Source organism: Capsicum annuum, chromosome 7 (assembly GCF_002878395.1).
Source record: "Capsicum annuum cultivar UCD-10X-F1 chromosome 7, UCD10Xv1.1, whole genome shotgun sequence".
Taxonomy (NCBI): domain Eukaryota; kingdom Viridiplantae; phylum Streptophyta; class Magnoliopsida; order Solanales; family Solanaceae; genus Capsicum; species Capsicum annuum.
The window spans coordinates 144,610,645-144,620,412 of record NC_061117.1 but is presented as its reverse complement, the minus strand read 5'-3'; positions in this window follow the sequence as shown (position 1 = coordinate 144,620,412).

The following is a 9,768-nucleotide window of genomic DNA, read 5'->3' as shown; positions in this document are numbered from 1 at the left end:
GGTTGTACGTTAGACTCCATGTAGCTCACATGGTTTATATCAGTTATAGGATCTCCCAGTGTGTGTGTGTTTCCTTGTGTCTATGGTGAACGGTGAAGTAATTTGAAAGTTGAATTGTGAAAGTTATTCTTTTGCAAGATTTAAATGATATTTACATTATGAGAATTGATATTCTTGATGAACTGAAAGTGATTGACAAATTATATGATGACTCACATATTTTATTATACTTATTTTATCCTCTCATGATTAGGATGATTTTTTTCGGGCTATGTGAGTCTTTCATACATCCTGCATATTTCTTATAAATATTTATGATGATGATGTTTATAAAACTGCATACACCCCCATATACTCGATTCCTTTACATGGTATTGACCCACATCTTTGAATGTAGGCTGTATTTTCTTAGAATGTAGGTTTAGGTGCTCAGTTTCAAGTTCAACAGTGATTCTTTGGGCACGTTATTCTATATCCTCTATTGTGGTGAGTCCTCTTGTTCTGAGGATGTGATGTCTGATGTTGGTTTTATGAAATTGTTTACATTTGATAACTGAGTATGAGTCACTTAGGGCATGTCTCAATGGCTCGCTGGTCTTATTAATTTTCTTAGAGGCTTGTCAGACTAGTATAGATGTTGGGAGTTGACTTGGATGATGATTACTCTATTGATATTTGAGGGTTATTTATGAAAACCCCATTAATTTGTGTTGAACTGAATGAAAATGGATCAAAAGGTTAGCTTGGGGCTACTCGTAACCTCAATCACTGTGTGATGCTCCAGGATCCATTTTCTGAGGCGTTACAAACTTAGTATCAGAGCCTAAAGTTTTAAGGTGTCCTAGGGAGTCTGATAAGCTGCGTTAAGTAGAGTCTTGATCATCGGTGTGTAGCGCGCCATATCTATGAGCAAGAGGCTACAAGACGTTTTAGGAAAAAGTGTGATTCTTTTTTTCAAAAGTCTATCGTGCTTAAAGTGTCTCTCTTTGCTATTTATTCGTGCTCTACTCTTTCTTCTTCTAAGGGTATTAGAGTTGTTCCCCAAAAGACTGAAGCTGTGTGAAATTGGCCTAGACCTATTTCTCCGACTGATATCCGAAGTTTCTTGGGTTTAGATGGCTATTACCACCGTTTTGTTGAGGGTTTATCCTCTATAGCGTCTCCTATGACTCGGTTGACCCAAAAGAAAGTGAAGTTCTTGTGGTCTGAATCTTGTGAGAAGAGTTTTCAGGAGTTGAAGACTTGACTCACTTCAGCCCCTATTTTGACTTTGCCTGATGGTGTTGATGGTTTTATGGTGTACTGTGATACTTTGAGAGTTGGGTAGGGTTGTGTATTGATATAAGCTGATAGCTTATGCTTCTAGACATTTGAAACCCTATGAGAAAAATTACCTCACCCATGACCTTGATTTGGCTGCTGTTGTGTTTGCTTTGAAAATTTGGAGACATTATTTGTATGGTGTCCATGTTGATGTTTTCACTGATCATAAGTGTCTGCAGTATGTGTTTACCCAGAGAGAATTGAATCTTAGTCAAAGACGATGGTTAGAATTATTAAAGGACTATGATATGAGTGTGCTGTACCATCCAGGCAAGGCAAATATTATGGCAGATGCCCTAAGTAGAGTGTCCATGGGTAGTGTTTCGCATGTGGTAGAAGGTAAAAAAGAGTTGGCTCGTGATGTACATCGTTTGGCTAGATTAGGGTTAGGTTGTTTGACTCTGTTGAGGGTAGTATAGGGGTTCAGAGTAGTTCCGAATCCTCCTTGGTTTTGGAAGTGAAGGAAAAACAATACTTAGATGCTAGTTTGGTCAGATTGATGGAGTCAGTCAAGGACCAAAAAGTAGAGGTTTTCTCCCAAGTGGGAGATGGTATGTTGCGATTGCAGGGTAGATTGTGTGTCCCAAATGTTGATGACCTGAGATAGAGGATTATGGATGAAGTGCACGGGGTGCGATATTCTATTCATCCTGGTGCCACCAAGATGTATCGAGACTTGTGGGAAATCTATTGGTGGAGTGGCATGAAGAAAGATATAGCAGCGTTTGTAGCTAAGCGTGCAACATGCCAAAAGGCTAAGGTTGAATACCAAAGACCTGGTGGTATGATGCAAGAGTTTAGTATTCCCACCTGGAAGTGGGAAGAGATAAATATGGACTTCGTGATTGGTTTACCTCCTTCCCGATGTCATCATGATTCCATTAGGGTTATGGTTGATAGGTTGACTAAGTCTGTTCATTTCTTGCCTATTCATACTTTATATACTGCTGAGGATTATGCTAGATTGTATATCTGAGAGCTATTTAGACTGCATGGAGTTCCCTTGGCTATCATTTCGGATAGGGGTACTCAGTTCACTTCGCAATTTTTGAAAGCTTTTCAGAAGGGTCTTGGTACCCAAGTTCTTTTGAGTTCTTCTTTTCATCCGTAGACCGATGATCAGGCTGAGCGGACCATCCAGACCTTAAAGGATATGTTGGAAGCTTGTGCACTTGACTTTAAAGGAAGTTGGGATGATCACTTACTGTTGATAGAATTTATTTATAATAACAGCTTTCACTCTAGTATTGTCATGGCTCCGTTTGAAGACTTGTATGTGAGAAAGTGTAGACCACTCATAGGTTGGTTCGAGATGGGTGAAGTGGCTGTGAGTGGCACTGATTCGGTATTTGAGGCTATGGAAAAAGTTAATTTGATTAGGGAAAGGTTGAAAACTGTGCAGAGTCATCAGAAGTCATATACGGATGTTAGAAGGAGAGACCTTGAGTTTGAAGTTGGTGACCTAGTGTATCTAAAAATTTCACCCATGAGGGGGGTGAAGAGATTCGAAAAGAAGGAAAAGCTTAGTCCTCGTTATGTTGTTTCTTACAAAATTCTTAGCCGTGTAGGTAAGGTAGCTTATGAGGTCGAGTTGCTTTCTGAGTTGTCCTCTATTCATCTAATATTCCATGTCTCCATGCTTAGAAAGCATATTAGCGATGCTGTGGTAGTGGATTCCTCTGTGAGTGCTAACATTCAAGAAAATCTTTCTTTTGATGAGATTTCTATTGAGATTCTTCATTTCAGTGTCCGAAGACTAAGGAACAAAGAAGTTCCCTTGGTCAAGGTATTGTGGAGAAACCAATCTGTTGAGGGTGCAACTTGGGAAGCTGAGGCGGATATGCGATCCAAGTACCCACACCTATTTTTTGCGAACTCCGATCAAGCCAAAGGTACCGTTCTTTCCTAAATCATGCACTTTTGATAAAAGTTGCAGCAGTTCAGCTGTTATTTATTATGTGTTCAGCTGTAGTTTCTTGAATTTATGTATTCTGTGTTGCATTCAAAGTGAGAAACGATGTGGTGATGAGTCTAATGAATGGTTTCAGCTGTATGCTCTATTCCCTATCTAATCTTGGCATGTCTAGCATCATTCGAGGATGAATGTTTCTAGGGTGGGGGGATGATGTAATACCTCGGGAAATTTTTTGTTGAAATTTTGTGCGTAAACGTGTTGGGTTCTATCTTCTAGAATGAATTATAAATTTTTCATGTGGAATTTCTTATATTATGACCCACCATTGCGTAGAGTATCAAATAAGCTTTCCAACGATATGTGGATCATCCAAAACAGACACCTGAGCGACGAGTTATGAACATTCCGATCGAATCGTGAATAGTAGTAAACAGTAAAACGTGCAGGAAAAAGTACTGAGGCCTGGCGTATTTTTGCTCTAACTTTAAACAATCATAACTCCTTGTACATAATGATCTAGGTGATATAATATATATCAACGAAAATATCTGTGAGTCCTCTTTCCAATGAAATTAGTTTCATCAAATTTGTCTATCGGAGCAAAAAGTTATGGTCGATCTACTTCAGCCTATCAAAAGTGAATTTTTGGGTCAACTTCAAATGATCATAACTCCTTGTACACAATGATCTGGGTAAGATACTATATATCAACGGAAAAATATGAGAGTCTTTTTTCTAATGAAATTGGTTTCATCTAATTTGGATATCGGAGTAAAACATTATGGTTGATCTACTTTAGACTATCAACACAGTCCACCAAAGGACAGATTCGAGAATTATTTAATTTTTAGCGGCGTTTTGGTCATTTCCCCTCACCCAAAATCCGTCCAAACCCTATATTAAAGCCTATTAGAAGCATTATATGTTATATTTCATCAAATTCCCTCAAAAAGAAAATCCTAAGCTCCTACATCCAACTTCAAGAATCTCCAAAGTTCACCATTAATTCTGCAAATTTATTCCAGATTCCAAGTTCCTAGTTCAAGAACTTCAAGAACCTCGAAAAGTTCACCATTAATTCTACAAATTTATTCAAGATTCCAAGTTCCTAGTTCAAGAACTCCAAGAACTATCATTCAAAGGTACGATTAACATCTCAAAAACGAGTATCGATCTAAAGTTCATCATTCAAGGTATGTGGGGTTTTTCAAAAAGAACTCTTTTTCGTTGTTGTGTCCAAAAGTACTTTTCTTTACAAAGGCATGATTTTTATTTGATTTTTTACAAATTTGAAGCATGAACCCATATTTTATGATGATTATTATGAAATATTTATATTTATGATTTTGAAAGATAGATTTACATGTGTGGAGATATAAACAATGAATCTTGAACGATATTTATCATGATTTTGATATTTGGATCGTGAATCCCCATTGGAATTGTATTTTTTTAAGAAAGTGTGTGTTATAAGCACGTTGATGTTGAATATTTGAGATATTTTCAATGATTTGACCTTTTGGTCTTAATGGAGTTGTTTTGAACTCGAGTGTGAAAGAAATCCACAACGTGGTTGATTTTGATAGATGGGAAGCACGATGGCTCCCGATGTATATTTATATATTAATGAAATTATTTTGTTGTGGATTGTCTTTGAAATGATCTGAGCTAAGTCCGGGAGAAATCTTTATCAGCGAGTGGGAGTATAAAGCGACCTTACTTCCCTAGAACTACGTTCCCCCGTAGGAGTAAGCCTGAGGCTGATTTATATAGTGATCACTAGTTTGTATGGATTTGATATCGATAGTCCTACTCCGATCGCAAGGATAGGACGGCTCTCCCCAACGTGGGTTGTACGTTGGACTCCATGTAGCTCACATGGTTTATGTCGGTTATAGGATCTCCCAGTGTGTGTATGTTTCCTTGTGTCTACTATGAACGATGAAGTGATTTGAAAGTGGAATTGTGAAAGTTATTCTTTCGAAAGATTTAAATAATATTTACATTATGAGAATTGATATTCTTGATGAACTGAAAGTGATTGACAAATTTTATGATGACTCACATGTGTTATTATACTTATTTCATCCTCTTATGATTATGATGATTTTATTCGAGCTATGTGAGTCTTTCATACATCTTGCATATTTCTTATAAATATTTATGATGATGATGTTTATAAAACTGCATACACCCCCATATACTCGGTTCCTTTCCATGGTATTGACCCATATCTTTGGATGTGGGCTGCATTTTCTCGGAATGTAGGTTCAGGTGCTCAGTTCCAGGTTTGACAGTGATTCTTCAGGCACGCTTTTCTACATCCTCTGTCTTGGTGAGTCCTTATGTTCCGAGGACGTGATGTCTGATGTTGGTTTCACAGAATTATTTACATTTGATAACTGAGTATGAGTCAGTTGGGGCATGTCTCAATGGCTCGCTGTTTTTATTGATTTTCTTAGAGGCTTCTCAGACTAGTATAGATGTTGAGAGTTGACTAATAAGTAGTATTTTGTTATCTTTCTGAAATTCTTTTATTCTTGGATGATGATTACTCTTTTGATATTTGATGGTTATTTATGGAAATCTCGTTAATTTGTGTTTAACTGAATGAAAATGGCTCAAAGGGTTAGCTTGGGGCTACTCGTAGCCTCAACCACCGTGTGATACTTCCAGACCCATTTTCTGGGGTGTTACAGACCCATACCAAATACTCTGAAAAGTTTGATGAGAAATTTGCCCGTTGTGATCACCTTGACAAATCTGAGAGCCACCCATTGTCTAAAACACTATTTGCATAAAATCGATGGGCTACAAGTTAAGCTGACCTCTATATAAAGGAACCTCATTGCCAAATAAAATACCAAAAGCATTGTACTAATGACATGGCCTCTTATCGCCATCTCCATAAGTCTCAATACATGCTCTCACTATGTCCTTCACGTGATAAATAACTTGAGAGAGTGAAAATCCAGTTGCTATCAAATGCTCCAATGCCAAATAGAGTGGCATAGATAACCCTCTGATAAATCCATACACCATCTCATTCTCTAATAGATATAACATAGGAATATGTTTGGCCCACTCCAAAAACCCAGTCTCAAACTCTGAAACCAATAACGAACCCTACTGAATGCTAACAAACCCAACACTAGCCTGAGAACTACTCAGAGAATCGAATGTCATCCCTGGATGTAAGGTATCCACAAAAATACTTGGGATCCCCAATGTCGAATATTGAAATGATGAAGCAGTCGCAAACTCTACCGGAGCTTGGGTTTGCCCCAAATCCTTTGGCTGATGCTAAAGATCTTTGACACCCATTCTTGACTCCCTGGTCTGATTCTACACTAAAGCTCTAGAATTGGATCAAAGAAATTGCTTAAGGCTTACATTACCTATAGACAACCTTACATTGTCCATCTAGGATTATCCATATCTATAGATATCCTTACATTGTCCATCTGGGATAGAATAGAGTCAAAGAACATGCTTGAGGCTCATAAAAGTATGAACACTTGACAAGTAGTCCAGAATAGAATTTACTAAGAATACCCTGTAGCCTCCCGAAGATAGGTTATGGACGTCTCTGCAAGATTCTACTTGTCACGACCCAAAAACAAGGGTCATGATGCCAGTTGTCGCGATAAGCCTTGACAAGTAAGACGATATAATATGACCCTAACTGGGCCTAGTCGTGCTGGGCATCTCAAGTCCAACCCAGACTAGAGACCACCCCCAATAACTAATCATAACTGCCCCATCATCCTATGTTGGATAAATTTCAAACATATAACAAGATAAAACAAGAATAATTTAAAGACATTTGATAAAGTCTATAATCATAACCCAACAACCTCAATCAAATATTCAATCAGCGCCAACCCCAATGCTAATTCCAATTCCAAGGCTGACACCTATACCGACACAACCTATGCCTATAGTAGTCTAATAAAGTCTCTATATAGAATCAATAATATCCTATCGGGACATGCCCCGAACATAGCCAAAACCAAAGCAAATAAATAACAAAAACAAAAAAAGTCCATAGTATGAAATAGAGTGTTCTAGAGTATAGAGGCTCACTACTTCGGTCTGACTCAAAGTTATCCCCGAATTAAGGTCATTGAGTAGAAAAATAGTAGTATGGCCTGTTCCTGCATCGTATGGGGATACATTTCCTGAAGACGATTAGCAAAGTGAATGCTAGCATATACTCAGGGATAAGATAAAATAATGTCAGTAATTCAAAACCAAAGTAAATAATCAAATGCAATCACATAGATACATATATATATATATCATGCCGAGAAAGGGGAAAAGGTTTAGTATCAATTTAAAACCATAATCTGTGTTGTACAGTTTGGCCGTCCTAAAATAGCCCACGGGCTATATGGGTTCAGCTCCTCCTGTTGAAAGGGCCCCAGTGCGTGCTAACCGCTCGATCAGAGAAAAGAAATTTGGGATGACTAGTACATCCCCAAAATATAAAGTGTGACATAATGCACATAGTCACCAACACCACCCTCACGTCGAAAAATATGAGTTTCCAATGGCAATCCCCCTGGGACCCCCACCTTCCATGACTTTGCTACTCAACCCCCTTTAATCCCACTAAAACCTTTTTCAAATAACCAAACTATTTAGCAGAGAGTCTTTTCATTATGCATTAGCCATTGGTATCATCATACCAAAATTAGAGCTTTCAAGTCTATCCTTTTATGCCATACCAAAAAAATTAAACCAAGTCCACTCCCAAGTTTCCAATTAAACTAAAACCATGGCTATCGAGGCCTTTCCATAACATTTAAAACCAACCAAACTAATTTAAGGTCCGTTACCATATTATGCAATGCAAAGACTTCAAGAATAGTCAAACTAAGTGGCAACATAATTCTCTTTGGCATTTTAACAAACATGTTGAGGGTATATGATTTGAAAACCAAAATCAAGTATCAATTTACCATTCCCATGTAACCACATGCACAAACCAGAATTATAAGATGAAAACCATAAGTAAAACTTTGGAAAACAATATCCAACCATAAAAAACCCAACCCCCCCCCCCCCCCCATATCTATTTCAAAACCAAAATAATACCATAACAATAACCTGAAAATCATTCACTAAAATATGCTTTTAGATGAACTAATAATGAGGGAGGAGTAACATGCCTTAGACACCAACAAAGACAGAGAGATTCACCCTTGAAGCCCTTAATTGATTGCCTTGTAGAAACCCTAGCTTTTTCTTAAACCAAAAGATTGAAAGAGATTTTAAGAGTGTTTGAATGAGAATAATAGGTTAATGTATCCCCTAAAGGTATTTTATGTCATGGGATCAAATAGAGTTAATAGGGAAAATGTCCAGAATGCCCCTAACTTCAAACTATAAAAATCCCGTAGGTGGGTACGAGTTGACCCTCCAACTCATCACCATATCATACTACTGGTATCATCTAGTCATACCCAAAATAAAAAGTTGGAAATCCACACACTGTCGACCATATGACTTCATTCCCCACCTCGTGGCCAGACCATACGACTAGTATGGTCCAGTTGTAACCAAGACAGAATCCAAAGAGATCGATACTGGGCAACATATAACTACATCTTATCACTTGTACCCTATTCTCATGAATCTTAGTGAGCCACTTGTACTTAGAGCCAAGTCAAGTTACTAAGTCACTAATTTGATTAAGGGACCAACCCAAATGAATCATCACCACCCCTAACGACCCATACCCACCAAACCGTAACCAAAACAGAAACCCAATTACCCTTCTCTAGACTCTTAATGACTAGGATCTTTTGATCGTACCACACCATACAACTCGTATGGTGAGTCATTTCTAGGACACAGATCTCAAAGCTTAGGAATTTTCCAAGGGCCAAATCCTAGGGTGTTTCAGTTCTCCCCCACTTGGATCATTCATCCATGAATGATAGAACAAGGCAGTAACTAGTACGATTAGACCCCCAAACACCTCTACCCTTACCTTTAACTGAGCTAGGAATCAAAGATACAAAGAAAGATAACATTTTCTTTAACAAAGTTTGTAAACAAAAATGATAAGATCAACATAAACCTTATGCATGAAGTTGTAGAGAAAAAAAATGGGAATGGATAATAGGACTTCATGTCCTCTTCCGTTTCCCAAGTATCCTCTTCAACCTTTTAGTACACCTCCATAGAACCTTTACCAAAGTCACGTCCTTGGTCCGCAACCAACAAACCTGCCAATCCAATATCTCAATTAGGACCACCTTATAAGATAGAGAATGTAAAATACCAATATACTTGATAGGCCTAATTTGCGATGAATCATCTACACAATTCCTCAACGTAGAAATTTGGAATATAGGGTGAATGAAGCTCAAACTAGAAGGCAAATCCAAATCATATGCAATATTGCCAATTCTCCTGAAAATTAAGTATGAACTAACATACTAGGGACTGATCTTCTCTTCTTCCCAAACCACATCACTCCCTTTATAGGAGATATCTTCAAGAATACGTTAACTCTAACT